The 15,866-nt window shown below is 47.3% G+C and overlaps 1 protein-coding gene across 3 annotated transcripts in view; it reads right to left on the bottom strand.

The window, feature by feature from the left end:
- Positions 1 to 15,866, bottom strand: part of LOC138761594 (receptor tyrosine-protein kinase erbB-4-like) — a 910,121-nt gene that overhangs the window by 669,328 nt on the left and 224,927 nt on the right. The window lies entirely within an intron of this gene.

Below are 15,866 nucleotides of genomic sequence, written 5' to 3'. Positions count from 1 at the left end.
AGGGCTTACTCTGTAACATGCCCTGAGTGTGCAGGCAAGTAGGGAGCTTGGAGGGGCAGTTTGGCAGTTTTCTCACACAATTGGGCTAGTTTTGAAGATTGGCCCCGTGTGTATCGGGCACTTCCTCAGAGGTCACGAATTCCCGTTCCCAAAATCAGCACCGTTCCTCTCAGCCGAGTTCATTGATACAGGGTTAGAAGTGGGACAGACAAAAGATTTTTAAATGGGGATAAGCAATCTCTCGCTCGCTCTCTCCCTCCCTCCCCCTCCTCTGTTTAGAGCCTCTGTGCCTGCCATGCAATTAGATTTGTTTGCTTTGTTCGAAAAGCCAGTGACGTGCAGCCACTCCAGCACTGGGCGCAGGAGCGCGCTGTCCAGAGAACTGCAAACACACTGCTGTTAACTGCCGTCGCACCGACAGTGACTGAATGCCTCCCCTCCCGCACCCAATGCCGGGCTGAACCGGCCTGACTGCAGAGCCGAGAAGGACACCCTGTACCCGAACTTCCTTTCTCACCCCGGAATAAACTCTGTCCGGCTTCAATGGGGAGCAGAACATGTACATGAGGGGTTGGGGTGAACTCGAGTTCTCACTGCTGCAAAATTCCCCACTTACTTCAATGAAAACTCTGACTCTCCCTTGGTTTTGCAAGAGTTGGCTGCAGGCCATGGATAACACAAGGGGTCTCCTGGTGAAGATAAACATCAGACAAGTCAGGTGCGGAATTTTATCCCACTCCGCGCACATAATCTCTCCCCTTGCACGTTGCCTAAACATAAACATTGTTGCCACTTCAGGGTGAAATAAAATCTCACCTGCGATTGTTCAGAGGATTGCTAGCGTCCCCTCTGAGGTCTTGTTTGCCTAATGGTAGCGCCGGCCCTGGGTGCAGTGCTGCCGGAGCCCACTGGAGTGACTTTCTGGCCCCTCATCGGGCTGCTCCGTGCCGGCATCTCATGGGATTGCGCCGGCACCTCGCTCAATGCGGGATCAATGGGCAAAATGGACGGCTTCCTCGCCCATAATCCCCCATGCACTGGCAGAACAGTTCCAGCTGCATAGGGGATTATGGACAAGGTCAACAATTCCAGGGCGCGCTGGGTGTTCAAGTGAGCCCTGACAGCAGGGCATCCCCACGATGGAGATTCATTGTGGGCTAGGGACTCGGACACTGGGTAGGTGAGGCGAGAATAGTGGTGCCCAGAGCATATCCCCTAGCTGCCATACCTAGGTATGCCTATGCATGGGGCCCAATACAAGGAACAGCAGAAGATTGTGAACACGGTTTAGGACATCTCACTAATAAATCTCCTTGTCATGATCTCAGTCTGGAGTTCCAGCTGTCCCAGGACACCTGTCAACATTTTAAAGGATCTCCCCACCCCATCCCCACTCTCCTCTTCTCCGCCATGTGCTTGAAAATGTGAAGCTCCAGATACAAGGACAGTTCCTTCCCCACAGTTAGCAGAATTTGAATGGACCTCTCATTGCTGAAATTGTGCAGTTTATGTTTTTAAATTTAGTAATTCAGCACTGTAACAGGCCAATTTGGCCCGACAAATCTTTTCTGACCTCAGTATGTTTTAGAAGGGTGGGAGGAAACCAGAGACCCCGGAGAAAACCCATGCAGATATGGGGAGAACATACAAACTCCTTACAGACAGCACGGGATTCGCATTCAGGTTCAGACCTGATTGTAAGGATGTTACACCAACCGTGTCACCCTAATTGCACTTTTCTCTGTCCTTGGTAGTTTGCCTTTGTAACTCCGCACCTTGCACTCTGTGACTGACTGTAACACACCACCTGTACTCTGTGACTGACTGTAACACTGTGCCCTGCACTCAGTGACTGACTGTAACACACCACCTGTACTCTGTGACTGACTGTAACACCGCGCCCTGCACTCTGTGACTCACTGTAGCACACCACCTGTACTCTGTGACTGACTGTAACACTGTGCCCTGCACTCTGTGACTCACTGTAACACACCACCTGTACTCTGTGACTGACTGTAACACTGTGCCCTGCACTCTGTGACTGACTGTAACACACCACCTGTACTCTGTGACTGACTGTAACACTGTGCCCTGCACTCTGTGACTGACTGTAACACACCACCTGTACTCTGTGACTGACTGTAACACCGCACCCTGCACTCTGTGACTCACTGTAACACACCACCTGTACTCTGTGACTCACTGTAACACTGTGCCCTGCACTCTGTGACTGACTGTAACACACCACCTGTACTCTGTGACTGACTGTAACACTGTACCCTGCACTCTGTGACTGACTGTAACACACCACCTGTACTCTGTGACTGACTGTAACACTGTGCCCTGCACTCTGTGACTGACTGTAACACACCACCTGTACTCTGTGACTGACTGTAACACTGTGCCCTGCACTCTGTGACTGACTGTAACACACCACCTGTACTCTGTGACTGACTGTAACACCGCACCCTGCACTCTGTGACTGACTGTAACACACCACCTGTACTCTGTGACTGACTGTAACACTGTGCCCTGCATTCTGTGACTGACTGTAACACACCACCTGTACTCTGTGACTGACTGTAACACTGTGCCCTGCACTCTGTGACTGACTGTAACACACCACCTGTACTCTGTGACTGACTGTAACACTGTGCCCTGCATTCTGTGACTGACTGTAACACACCACCTGTACTCTGTGACTGACTGTAACACCGCACCCTGCACTCTGTGACTGACTGTAACACACCACCTGTACTCTGTGACTCACTGTAACACCGCACCCTGCACTCTGTGACTCACTGTAACACACCACATGCACTCTGTGACTCACTGTAACACACAACCTGTACTCTGTGACTGACTGTAACACTGTGCCCTGCACTCTGTGACTCACTGTAACACCGCACCCTGCATTCTGTGACTCACTGTAACACACCACCTGCACTCTGTGACTCACTGTAACACACCACCTGTACTCTGTGACTGACTGTAACACTGTGCCCTGCACTCTGTGACTCACTGTAACACACCACCTGTACTCTGTGACTGACTGTAACACTGTGCCCTGCACTCTGTGACTGACTGTAACACACCACCTGTACTCTGTGACTCACTGTAACACACCACCTGTACTCTGTGACTCACTGTAACACACCACCTGTACTCTGTGACTGACTGTAACACTGTGCCCTGCACTCTGTGACTCACTGTAACACACCACTGTACTCTGTGACTGACTGTAACACTGTGCCCTGCACTCTGTGACTGACTGTAACACACCACCTGTACTCTGTGACTCACTGTAACACCGCACCCTGCACTCTGTGACTCACTGTAACACACCACCTGCACTCTGTGGCTGACTGTAACACTGTGCCCTGCACTCTGTGACTCACTGTAACACCGCGCCCTGCACTCTGTGACTCACTGTAACACACCACCTGTACTCTGTGACTGACTGTAACACTGTGCCCTGCACTCTGTGACTCACTGTAACACACCACCTATACTCTGTGACTGACTGTAACACCGCACCCTGCACTCTGTGACTCACTGTAACACACCACCTGTACTCTGTGACTGACTGTAACACTGTGCCCTGCACTCTGTGACTGACTGTAACACACCACCTGTACTCTGTGACTGACTGTAACACCGCACCCTGCACTCTGTGACTGACTGTAACACACCTCCTGTACTCTGTGACTGACTGTAACACTGTGCCCTGCACTCTGTGACTGACTGTAACACACCACCTGTACTCTGTGACTGACTGTAACACCGCACCCTGCACTCTGTGACTGACTGTAACACACCACCTGTACTCTGTGACTGACTGTAACACTGTGCCCTGCATTCTGTGACTGACTGTAACACACCACCTGTACTCTGTGACTGACTGTAACACTGTGCCCTGCACTCTGTGACTGACTGTAACACACCACCTGTACTCTGTGACTGACTGTAACACTGTGCCCTGCACGCTGTGACTGACTAACTCTGCGCCCTGCACTCTGTGACTCAGTAACCTCTTTTAGCACCTGTGTAGTCCTCCTGGGACCTGAGTGCGATTACTGGGGCAAAAATGCAGGAAGTACCTTTTAAATTGCAGGAGGAGTCAAGCTATTAAATCACAAACCCAGCGATTTAAGGGGGATCCTACTCCCGCGATGGCGTGTCATGTACTTACCGGAAGTACTGCCAGATATTTGAATGCTGGCTCCTCGGTGACGCACGCATGCAAGTGCTGATGTCACCGGAATAAGTGGGTTGGCCATTTTCATTTTCAAATCGCCTGTGGATGTGACCCAGGTAAGTTTAACTGAGTTCCCTGACTACCTCTGAGGTAGATCAGGGATCCAGTCGGGTTCTGACGGTGTTGACCAGGTCAGACCCTTTCTAAATGCCACCGTGCAAATTTCCCAGTTAACCCCATTTTACATGGCAGTTTGAAAGGGCTTCTGCGACCCCACACCCTGTACTCTGTGACCCACTGGAATACTGCACCCTGCGCATTCGTTCTTCTATAGCACTACCTGAATAAACAACACTTTTTACTGGATTTCAGCACAGGTGACAATGAAGAAGTGAATTCAATTTAAAACAGATACCCCACTCACCACAGAAAGTGGAAGTTGTAAGAATTTGAGCAGTTCAGGATGACAGCTTGATGCTTTTGGGGAAAGCCTGACAAATTTGTGGGGATCCAAAAGGGATGTGGAGGTAGGCATTGGCAGCGCAGAGCATAACGTCAGCAGTGAAATGGCCTGTTTCGTGCCACGCATACTCTGCGTCTGCGGATGAGACTTCATATTTTGGATCAGTGCCTCTGAACCTGGAGAAAATAGCACCTTCGCAGCAAAAAGGAGGGACGGGGATGCATGCAGCTCTCCCCTGGGACATGGACAATTTGTCAAAGTAATGGACAACTGCCTTAACTCAATTCCAAGTCGCTAATTCAATCTCTGGGTTCACCAGTCTCAAACCACTCAAACATCACTCTTATAGTTTACAGTGTCAACCGAACTCGATGAAATTACTCTCATGTAATTCACTCGCAGGCATTCATTACTCTCTCTGTCTTGCTGCCCCGCAAACATACATGCTTTCACATACAGATCCATCGCCTAGGCATTTTACTAATTTATTTATGGTTAAATATGCTGCATATGATAACTATCCTTCACAGTCAGACAACTCAACAGTTCAGTTCATTAAATGCTATTAGATTCTGCTACTGAAGATCTAATAATCACACTTATGCATTTGTATATTTTATATATACACATTGTGACATTGTGAAGGGCCTATGTGACTCTAAGACTATATTTTGTGTGTGTGTGTGTGTGTGTGTGTAAATATATATATAAAATGAATCTACGTTATATTTGAAAAACAAAATGCATGATGCTAACACACAAAAGTGTAGTTTTATTTTATATATTTATATATAAAATGCATATATATGTGTATGAATCTGCACACACACACACACACACACACACACTCACACACACACACACACACACACACACACACACACACACACACACACACACACACACACACAAAATATAGTCTTAGAGTCACATAGGCCCTTCGGCCCAATTTGCCTAAGCTGAACAAAATGTTCCACCCACTCTGGTTTCACTTGCTTGCATTTGACCTGAATCCCTCTAAAACCATCCTATCCATGTATCTGTCCACATGTTGCAATCATTCCTTTCCAATAGCCCATTCCAAACGCCCTCCATCCTCCATGTTAAAACTCCGCCTCAGGTTTCTGTTAAATCTCTCCCCCTCACCTGAAACCTATGTCCTCTCGTTACCAATACCCCCCACTCTGGGCAAAAGACTCTGTGTGTTCACCCAATCTATTCCTCTTCTCCTCTACACCCCTATCAGATCACCCCTTCATCCTCCTACACTCCAAGGAATAAAGCCCCAACCTGCTAGATCTCTCCCTTTAGCTCAGGCCCTCAGTGTCCTGCCAACTTCCTCGTCAATCTTCTTTGCACCCTCTGCAACATCTTTCCTGCAGCTATATGCAGGTCATGTGCATTAAATGGTAGGCTATTGAGATGTGCAGAGCAACAAAGGGATTTAGGAGTTGTGGTAAATAGTACCCTCAGGGCTGATACTCAGGTAGATGGTGTGGTGAAGAAGGCAGTTGGAATGTTGGCCTTCATAAATCAGAGTATTGAATTCAAGAGTAGGGAGGTTATGATGAAATTGTACAAGGCATTGGTGAGGCCAAATTTGGAGTACTGTGTACAATTTTGGTCACCAAATTATAGGAAAGATATACACAAAATAGAGAGAGTGCAGAGAAGGTTCACGAGAATGTTGACAGGATTTCAAGGTTTGAGTTACAGGGAAAGGTTGTGCAGACTGGGGCTTTTTTCTCTAGAGCGTAGAAGATTGAGAGGGGACTTGATAGAGGTGTTTAAGATTTTAAAAGGGACAGACAGAGTAAACGTAGATAGGCTTTTTCAATTAAGAGTGGGGGAGATTCAAACTAGAGGGCATGGTTTAAGATTGAAGGGGGAAAATTATAAGGGGAACATGAGGGGAAATTTCTTTACGCAAAGGGTGGTGGGGATGTGGAATGAGCTTCTGACATATGTGGTCGAGGCAGGATCATTGGTTACATTTAAGGAAAGACTAGATAGTTACATGGATAGGAGAGGACTAGAGGGGTATGGACCGGGTGCTGATCAGTGGGACTAGGAGGGTGGGGATTTGTTACGGCATGGACTAGTAGGGCTGAACTGGCCTGTTCTGTGCTGTAAGTGGTTATATGGTTATATGACGACAGGCACCTTCTGAAGACCAAATAATACATGCATATAATTACTGATATTAATATTCTACCTTTTGTGTCTGTAGTAGGAAAGGAAAGAACATCGAATGCAAGGGAAGGAAGCTGTTAATTTAATGGGCTGGAACTGTTGGTGGGAATATTATCGCCAATTCGTACACACACTCCACAGTGCAGGGAGGAATATGTTGGAGTGCTGTCTCCATTACACATGACTTCTTCACTCTGGAAATTGCTATCGAGTCAGAGATGTGAAACAAACTGTTTCCCTCCTCGCCTACACAAAAGTTCTCACCGGTTTGTCAGGGGAATGAAAATGAAAGCCTTCTCATGGGAATTTGTAAATGCACGCTTCCTCCTTTCAACAGCAGGACCAGAATTTTAATTGCTGTTCCAAATGGCTTTCGAGAAGGTGCTGGTGAGCTGTGTCCTTGAACCTTGGGTGGCACAGTTAGCGCAACGCTGTAACCAGTGCCAGCGACCCAGGTTTGAATCCCTGTAAGGAGTTTGTACGTTCTCCCCATGTCTGCCTGGGCTCCAGTTTCCTCCCACCATTCAAAACAAAGCGCAATGAGGTTTTAGGTTAATTGCAATATTTGGGCAGCTGGAAGATTCTGACTGTATGCCTAAATTTATATTTGAACAATACTGAGGGTGAAGTTTCCCAATTGTTGCTGTCAGGGATCCAGGAAAGGGTCAGCCATGAATTCCAAGTTAGCACAGTTCCTAACTTGATGCTGAGGGGGATTTATTGTCATATACATGAGTACAATGTGCAGTACATTTTGCTTGCTGCAGCCACACACGTACGTAAAATATATTACAAACAGTAAATTAGAGGACACACAAGAGAGGAAAACAAATAAATGTAAAAGAATAAATGATCACTGTTGCAGTTAGTGCAAAATAAATGCACTGTACCACCAGGGCAGACCAATCTTTGGAGGTTCCGGAACAGTTTCGACTTTTGGTTAGTATGGGGAGGTCCAAGAGCATGATAGCTGTTGGAAAAATAAACTGCAAAAATCGGTGCAATGAATGGATGGCTGACCACAGAGAATGTACCAAAGAGAAAATCCTATTGCAATGAGTGCAGACAATCTTTTTTTGAGATGTTGGAGCAGCCCTTGATTGTGTAACAAGGGTTTGACAGCTGTTTGAAAAGCAACTGTTCTTGAACCTAGAGGTGTTGGTCTTCGGGCTTCTGGGCGTTCTGACCAAAGGTCGCAGCAAGGAGGGGCTGTGACCAGGGTGATGGTGGTCCTTTATGATGCTAGCTGCCTTCTTGGCGCAGCGACCCATGTACGGCGACAGGAGGTCGGTCGGGGCCTGTAATGGACTTGGCAAGGCTTGCTACTTTCGGCATCCTTCTTGGAGACCTGAAGGTGCTATTTCTGTTTGATTGGTGCGAACGGGTGCCCTAGAGTCGGTGCGAATGCTGTAGGCCAAAGAAAGTCTGTTTCCATGATCTGCAACACTGAAGCATCGTACTCTCTGGTAGTGAGAAGATTGTCAATATTGCTGTCAAACTTTGGCAATGTCAGCAGAAGGAACTTGCCTGTTCTGTGAAACAGAACCCTTGGTTCAATCCCAGTACTACACAAATGTGCTGGAGAAACTCAGCAGGTCACACAGCTTTCATGGGAAGTGAAAGGGAGGCTGAGCCCTTCTTCAGGTATCAACAAAAACATTTAAGGCACATTTGATGACTCTTTGACTGTATTCCTTGGAATTCAGAAGAGGGAGGGTGGATCTCACCAAACCATTTCAATTGTTGACAGAGTAGATGCGGCAAAGTTGTTTCCCCATGGTTTGGGAGTCCAGGATAAGAGGGCACAACTTCAGGACTGAATGGTGCCCATTTAAAACAGAGATTCAGAGCAAGTTCTTTAGCCAGGGAGCAGTGAACGTTCGGAATTTGCAACCACGGGTGCTTGTGGGGCAGAGTTGTTGAGTGTATTTAAGGCAGATGTTGACAGATATCTGTAGAGTTAGGGTATCAAAGGGAGAAGGCAGGGGAGTGGGGCTGAGTGGGAGAATGGATCAGCTCATGATTAAATGGTAAAAGTGGAGAGGATGAAATGAGAGGCCTGCTTCTGCTCCTATATCTAATGGATGTTGCATGACCTGCTGAGTTTCTCCAGCACATTTGTGCATTGCACACCAACCCCAGTGACTGCAGACCTTCTTCTTCAACCCCACTGCTTCCATCCCAGTCACCTGTGAAGAGATTGCATGTGCAATTCTGCATGTATAATTGGACAATTCTGGGGGCGTCTCACCTCTTTCTTCCTACAAAGGGAATGAGAGCAATGGGTTTCTCAATCCCGGACAGAGTGTGTGAGACAGAACGGCTGCACAATTGTATCTTCAGGTCTATGCACAACGGAACTCGTTGAAATTAAAGCTGAAGTTAGAGGACTCACTTCCTGCTATACCTCCCCCCCACCCCGAACTTCAGCCTCTGTTCCACTAATTCCCAAACCTTTCTTGTTCCCAACGTCACGAGACCGAGGTGTAAAGCAGTCACAACAAGGTGAACGGGCAGAGTTTGGCAGATTTGCAGTCACAGAGACCTGGGTTCAGTCCCGGCCTCAGGCGCTGTCCGCGCGAAGGTTTGCCCATCCTCCCCCCGGTCCCAATGACGAATGGGTTGTTTGGGTGATTGGCTGCTGGCAGTTATCCTGAGGTGTGCAGTGTGTGCTGGAATCTGAGGAGGTGGGGTGGGGGTGGGGGGGTGGAGCTAGTACAGGATGAATGTCAATGAGTAGTTGGCCATTGCACACACCTAGCACCGAAAGGCCTGTTTCTGTGCTATCTCTCTCCAGGATTTTCTGTTCGGTGCATCCTCTGTGGTCTGCCATCCATTCATTGCTTTGTGCAGAAAATCCTGAATGCCCACCAAGCCTCTGAGCTCCAAAATTCCAACCAGAATTTGGACAGGAGGCTCCCACAACCCATTGGGAGCATGCTGCACAGCATGAGGCACGGGAGGCCAATCCCCAGGGACAACAGGGGTGGGTCTGTACAGGGTCAGAGATCACACAGCCCTAAGAGGTGAGAGGAAGCTTGAGGAATACGACCATCAGGAAGAAGAAAGAGGGAAGACGGCGACGTGGTTTGGAGCAGCAGGATCCCTGCCCCTGTATGAAGAGGCAAAAGAAGCTCTGTGTTGGCAAAGTCATCAGTTCCAGTGTCGTAGAGTTTACAAACGATTCCCATTTATTTCCCTCCTGCATCTGTCGGCAATCCAAGATTTTGAGATGTCACTCACAAGCACTTTTCAAATTCAAACCATTCTTACCACCGGAAAAGCTGCATTTCAAGCCTTAATTATGAGCATTTAATGAGGCGTGATCCGCTACTTGATTTTTCAAAACACAAGGTGACGAAGAAGCTTTTGGTTGCTGCCGTTTGCATGTTTCAAGGTCGACAGCCCGTCACCCTATCTGTTGCACCAGACACATTCAAATGAAAGGCGTACCAGCAATATGAAGGGCCTTTACCCTGATGCATGGAATGTCCCATTATTCCACTGGTTGGAAAAAATTGAATTATAGCCATTGACAAAATAGAACTCTGATCCAGCTGTAGTCTTCAGTAAAGAGCAGGATGCTTCTTCAGCAAGCAATCTGACAGTGGATTACAGTTTGAAGACATCGACACTGCAGCACATCTGCTTCCAGCCTTGAACCAGTTGAGAATCTCCTGCCCACTGCAGACATCTGCGCTGACTCATGAAGGCAGCCGACATCATAAAGGACCCCACCCCACCCCCACCACCCTGGTTACAACCTCTTCTCACTGCTCCCCTCAGGCAGAAGGTACCGAAGCATGTAGATTAGCACCTCCAGGTTCAAGAACAGTTTTTAATCCAACAGGTTCTTCAGTCTCCCCGTTACTACACTCTTTCTTTGGCTTGGCTTCGCGGACGAAGATATATGGAGGGGTAAAGTCCACATCAGCTGCAAGCTCGTTTGTGGCTGACAAGTCCGATGCGGGACAGGCAGACACGGTTGCAGCGGTTGCAAGGGAAAATTGGTTGGTTGGGGTTGGGTGTTGGGTTTTTCCTCCTTTGACTTTTGACAGTGAGGTGGGCTCTGCGGTCTTCTTCAAAGGAGGTTGCTGCCCGCTAACCTTAATCATAAACCACTCCAGGACCATATAAAGATCTTTCTGTTCTGTGGAAGCTTCTGTTTTATTTCCTTCCACAAACTACGGATCTGAAAATGTATCTATCCTTATATATTTATAAACTCTTTTTCTGTGGTTCATATTGTGGTTATTCAAGGGATACTATTGTGGGCAATGTCTCTTATATTCCAGTGTGGCTGCAACAAGCAGGAATTTCAGTGAATCTGTGCATTGTACTTATGTGTATGACAATTAAGTCTCATTCGAGAATGAAAGAATGATTGGCACCAGACCTCTGCCCACTGCACCAAGGCCAGGCTGGGTGCTCTCTCTGCCCAGAATCACATCGCTGACCCCAGCCCCACCTTGGTCTCCCCAGCTTTGATTTCTGCTCTGAGGAACTACTTTCATTGAGGCCCTTTGCACAGGTCTGGATCCAGCCCTCACCACGCCACTCCCTGTTCATTCAGACGGGTTCTGCTGCCAAAGTGCAGTCACATCTTCATTCACTATGCCCATCAATCGTTACAGCACCTCTGATGACCTCTCCTTAAGCAGTTCATCTGTTTTACTAGGCCCAAGCCCAAAGTGGGAACCTGACCCCAGACCAGTGTACAGTGGGAACCTGACCCCAGACCAGTGTACAGTGGGAACCGGACTCCAGACCAGTGTCCGATGGGAATGGGACCCAAGACCAGTGTTCAGTGGGAACAGGATCTCAGACAAGTGTCCAGTGGGAATGGAACCTCAGACCAGTGTCCAATAGGAATGGAATCCCAGACTAGCGTCCAGTGGGAATGGGACATCAGACTAGTGTCCAGTGGGAATGGGACCCAAGACCAGTGTGCAGTGGGAACAGGATTGCAGTCTGTGTACCTCCTGTGAGCAGCCCAGAGGTCCTGAAATCGTCTCTTGTGGTGTTTCTCAAGACAGACATCAACAAAGACCACTACATTCCTTTCCAGAAGATTCCAGAAAGGACAGAGACCATGAGGAAGTGTATGATCATCTCCTCCACATTGTAGAAAGCCTGAGGGCTGGGGGTGAAGAAGGAGGGGGTGTACACTAGGGAAATCAACCCTCTGAATCTCCGCTGAGTTCTACATAGTTCATGTTCAGGTCTTCTGACTGTTGAAAGGCTGATTGTGAGAGACAAGAATATGATTCACTGTTTCAGGGATTATACATTTTAACCTAAGAAAACTATTTATGAATTTTTTCAGAGTTGATTTCTGAAGCCAGGGCTTTCCTATTGAATAACCTTTAGCTGTGATGTGGTGGTGCAGCTGGTGAAGTTCCAGTGACCCTGACCTCAGGTGGTGCCTGCATGGAGTCAGCAACCCTTCTCCCTGTGGCTTCTCTGGATTACTGGCCACAGCCCAAAGCTGGGCTGCTTGAAGGCTGCTGATGTCGAGGTGCGTGGTCGATTCTGGGTGAAGTCGATGGAACCGTGAGGTCAATAGCACGGGCCAGGGTAGGATTAGCATGAATGGGGTGAGGGTGGGAGGGAGTTGATGGTTGCTGTGATGGGTTGGAGGCCCTGTTCCTGTGCTGTCAGACTCCAAGATGGTAACTGAGGCTGACCAAATAATTCAGCAAATGGAGTGAGTCCAAATCCAGATCAGTGATTTGAATGGGGAGGGGTAGAAGGTTATTGGCCCCCAACATATTACAGGAGCACAATGGAGAGAGTCCGGTCTGGCAGCATCATCGTGTGGGATGGTAGCTTCAAAGCATTGGACCAGAAATCTATACAGAGGATCATCAAAACGTCTGAGATGATCACTGGGGTCTCCTTTAACTCAACAGAGTTAAATAGGGGTCAAAACACCTTTCCAACCAGCATACAATATCTTTGAGTAAAAACACAATGCTGGAGAAACTCAGCAGGTCAAATAGTGTCCTTTTATATAGCAAAGATAAAAATATATAACAAACATCTCAGGTATATTTGTATCTTTGACCACTACCATCAGGAAGGAGGCACGGGGCTGCCAGGCTGGGAAATAGCTTCTTCCCGCAGGCTATGAGATTGATGAACAGTGAGTAAATCGCTTATTTTAAATGATATCTTGACGCATATATCTGACCATTCTGTGCTGTGTTTGGTGTGTGCGCCGTGGTCCAGAGAAACACTGTTTTGTTGGGTTGTGTACAAGTACAGTCAGACGATAATAAACATGAACTGTGAGTTCCTTCCAACAGAATCCACAAATCCCAACTCCAAAATAAGCCTCAAAATTGCAAAGATACTCTATTCGCTTCTCAGAGAAAATAGAAAAAGAATTTTTTTTTTTTGCTTGTTGATGTCGTTTCCCCCCGCAGTGAAGGGAAAAAAAAAAGTATAAATTATAGGTAGGAGAAATTATATCAAGGAAGCATTCAAGAGGGGTGAACCGTGAATTGTGAGCGCAGGTGCACTGTCTTTATTTTGCAAGCTTTGTAATTATCTGAGAACATTAATAACACTCAATGAGCAATCCTCGCATTATTCTCTGAAAGACAAATTAAATCGTACAGTGCAAATCCAACATTTCTCACCCAGCAAGACCTGAAGACATAGGCATTCAGTATTCCCATATCACTTTCGGATGGGAACTCTTTAGTTTGTGCTTTGCACATACATCACACAAATTTAGTGAGATTGGATTGTCGGCTCTGACCTTTGTCCTTGCCAATTGTAAATTCAAGATTTCTTTATTGTGTGTAATATTACATGGATGTGCCTTCTGCAGGTCGTAAGGCAGTATTACCCGGCACCTCTCGCAGTAAGATAGAAAGAGAAGCAAAAGAGAGTCTCTTCAGAGTCACCGAGCTTCCAGCGCTCCCACACCCTCTGCAGCCACACAGCCTCCTGTTCGATCCATTGGCAACCCGAGTTCCAGTTCCAAACCTCCAGCACAATCAGACCTCACACACATCAGTCTTCTTCCTGGCGGGAGGGTGGCTGGTGTGGGGTGAGAGGCTTCACATGTTGGGTCATTTTCCAAGGCAGCAGAGGGTGTAGATGGAGGGTGCGTGTGATGGTCTGATCCACCCTAACCACAACCCTCTAGCGGTCTCGGGAGGAGCGGTTCTCGTTCCACGCCATGACAGGATGCTTTCACTGATGCACTAGTAGAAATTGTTTAGGGATGCAGATGATTTGCTAAATTTCCTCTGGCTTAGTTCTATCTCCGACAAGCAGGAATTGTCAAGTTGTAAAGTACAAAGCCACATGTTAGAAGCTCTCCAACCTGAGGGAAAGGTTAGCGGCAACGTTGCACACACAGAAGCCCAAATAAGGTGACAAAGCTTCTAAACCTAAACCCAAACCTGACTCCTCCAAGGTCAATGACAGCAGGCACCTGGAGTCAACACCAACTCCCCATGTCAAACACCATCCTGATTTGGAAACACATTGCTGGTCCTTCCTGGAACTCCTTGCCTCAGTAACACAGAGGGAACATCTTCACTAGAAGGACAACTCAAGAAGGCTGGTCAATCCCACCTTGCAGTTAGAAATCCCATCCCCCACTGTTCCCAGTTCACAAGTTCTCCCCCCTCTGGACTCTCACTCTTGAGGAAGGGTTCTGACCCGAAACATTGACCTTTCTTGGTCTTCCATAGTTCTTCCAGATTCCGACATCAGCATGATCTGGCCAGACCTCAAATTCTGAATATATAAAAACATCTCGCTTGGCAGAAGGGTACTGCCCTGAGAGGGTTAATTGTGAGGACTGGACATTGATGTTGGGATACGACTCAGTCATCTCAGTCAGGAGACATTACCCTGTGCGCTCAATTGAATAATTTAAAAAATTTTATTTACAACACAGTCGAAGACATTTCCAACAATTGTAACCCATAGCCACCCAATTAACCTATAAAACCCCATATGTTTTGAATGATGGGAGGAAACCGGAGCACCCGGAGGAAACCCATGTATATATGGGGAGAACGTGCAAACTCCTTACAGACAATGCTGGATTTGAACATGGGTCACTGGTGCTGTAATAGTGTCGTTCTAACCTCTATGCTAACTGTGCCAGTTGTACACTGGATTCTCTGCTACTGTTGGGTAACACTAATTGGTTGATTCAAATACAGTGAAACTCAGACAACCCAACCTCCCCCAACCCTGGGATTTTGTTGGAGTTGGGAGAGCAGATTTTCTAGATTTTATTCCTATTCATGCCCACCCTTTTCATTTACATTTGATATGATAGGACCACAAAATTAGGCCATTCTGTCCATCGAGTCTGTGGACATCCTGGCTGGTATATATTTCCTCACATCCCCATTGTCTTTCCTTCTCTCCATTACCCTTGACACCCCATACTAATCAAGAACCTAGTATCCTCTGTTTTACCTCCACAGCTGTGCGTGGCCATGAATCCCACAGATTCACCACTCTGGCTGAAGGTATTCCTCCTCATCTGTTCTAAAAGGACGCCCTTTTATTCTGAGGCTCTGCCCTCTGCTTCGGGACTCCCCCACCTTTGAAAATATCTTCCCATCCACTCTATCCGGCCCTCTCAATGTTAAAAACGTTTCAATGAGGACCCCCCCCCCCACCAAATCCTTCTAAACTCCAATGACTATAGGCCCAAAACCATCAAACATTTTTAATATGTTAACTCTCTCATCCCTGGGATCATTCCATGACACTGCTCCGGACCCTCTTCAATGTCAGAACATTCTTCCTTAGATATGGGACCCAAAAGTGTGTCTGTACATGCGCATGCATGTGTGTGTATACTCACGCCATGTGTGTGTGAGTCTGTACATGCAGGTGCATGTATGTGTATACTCACACCACGTTTGTGTGTGTGTGTGTGTGTGTGTGTGTGTGTGTGTGTGTGTGTGTGTCTGCGCACAATGGTCTGGAGAAATGTGATTCATGTGTGTTATTATGTGTGTAAATATG

The sequence above is a fragment of the Narcine bancroftii genome, chromosome 4 (assembly GCF_036971445.1).
Source record: "Narcine bancroftii isolate sNarBan1 chromosome 4, sNarBan1.hap1, whole genome shotgun sequence".
NCBI lineage: Eukaryota > Metazoa > Chordata > Chondrichthyes > Torpediniformes > Narcinidae > Narcine > Narcine bancroftii.
This window is presented reverse-complemented; position numbering and strand designations above follow the sequence as displayed.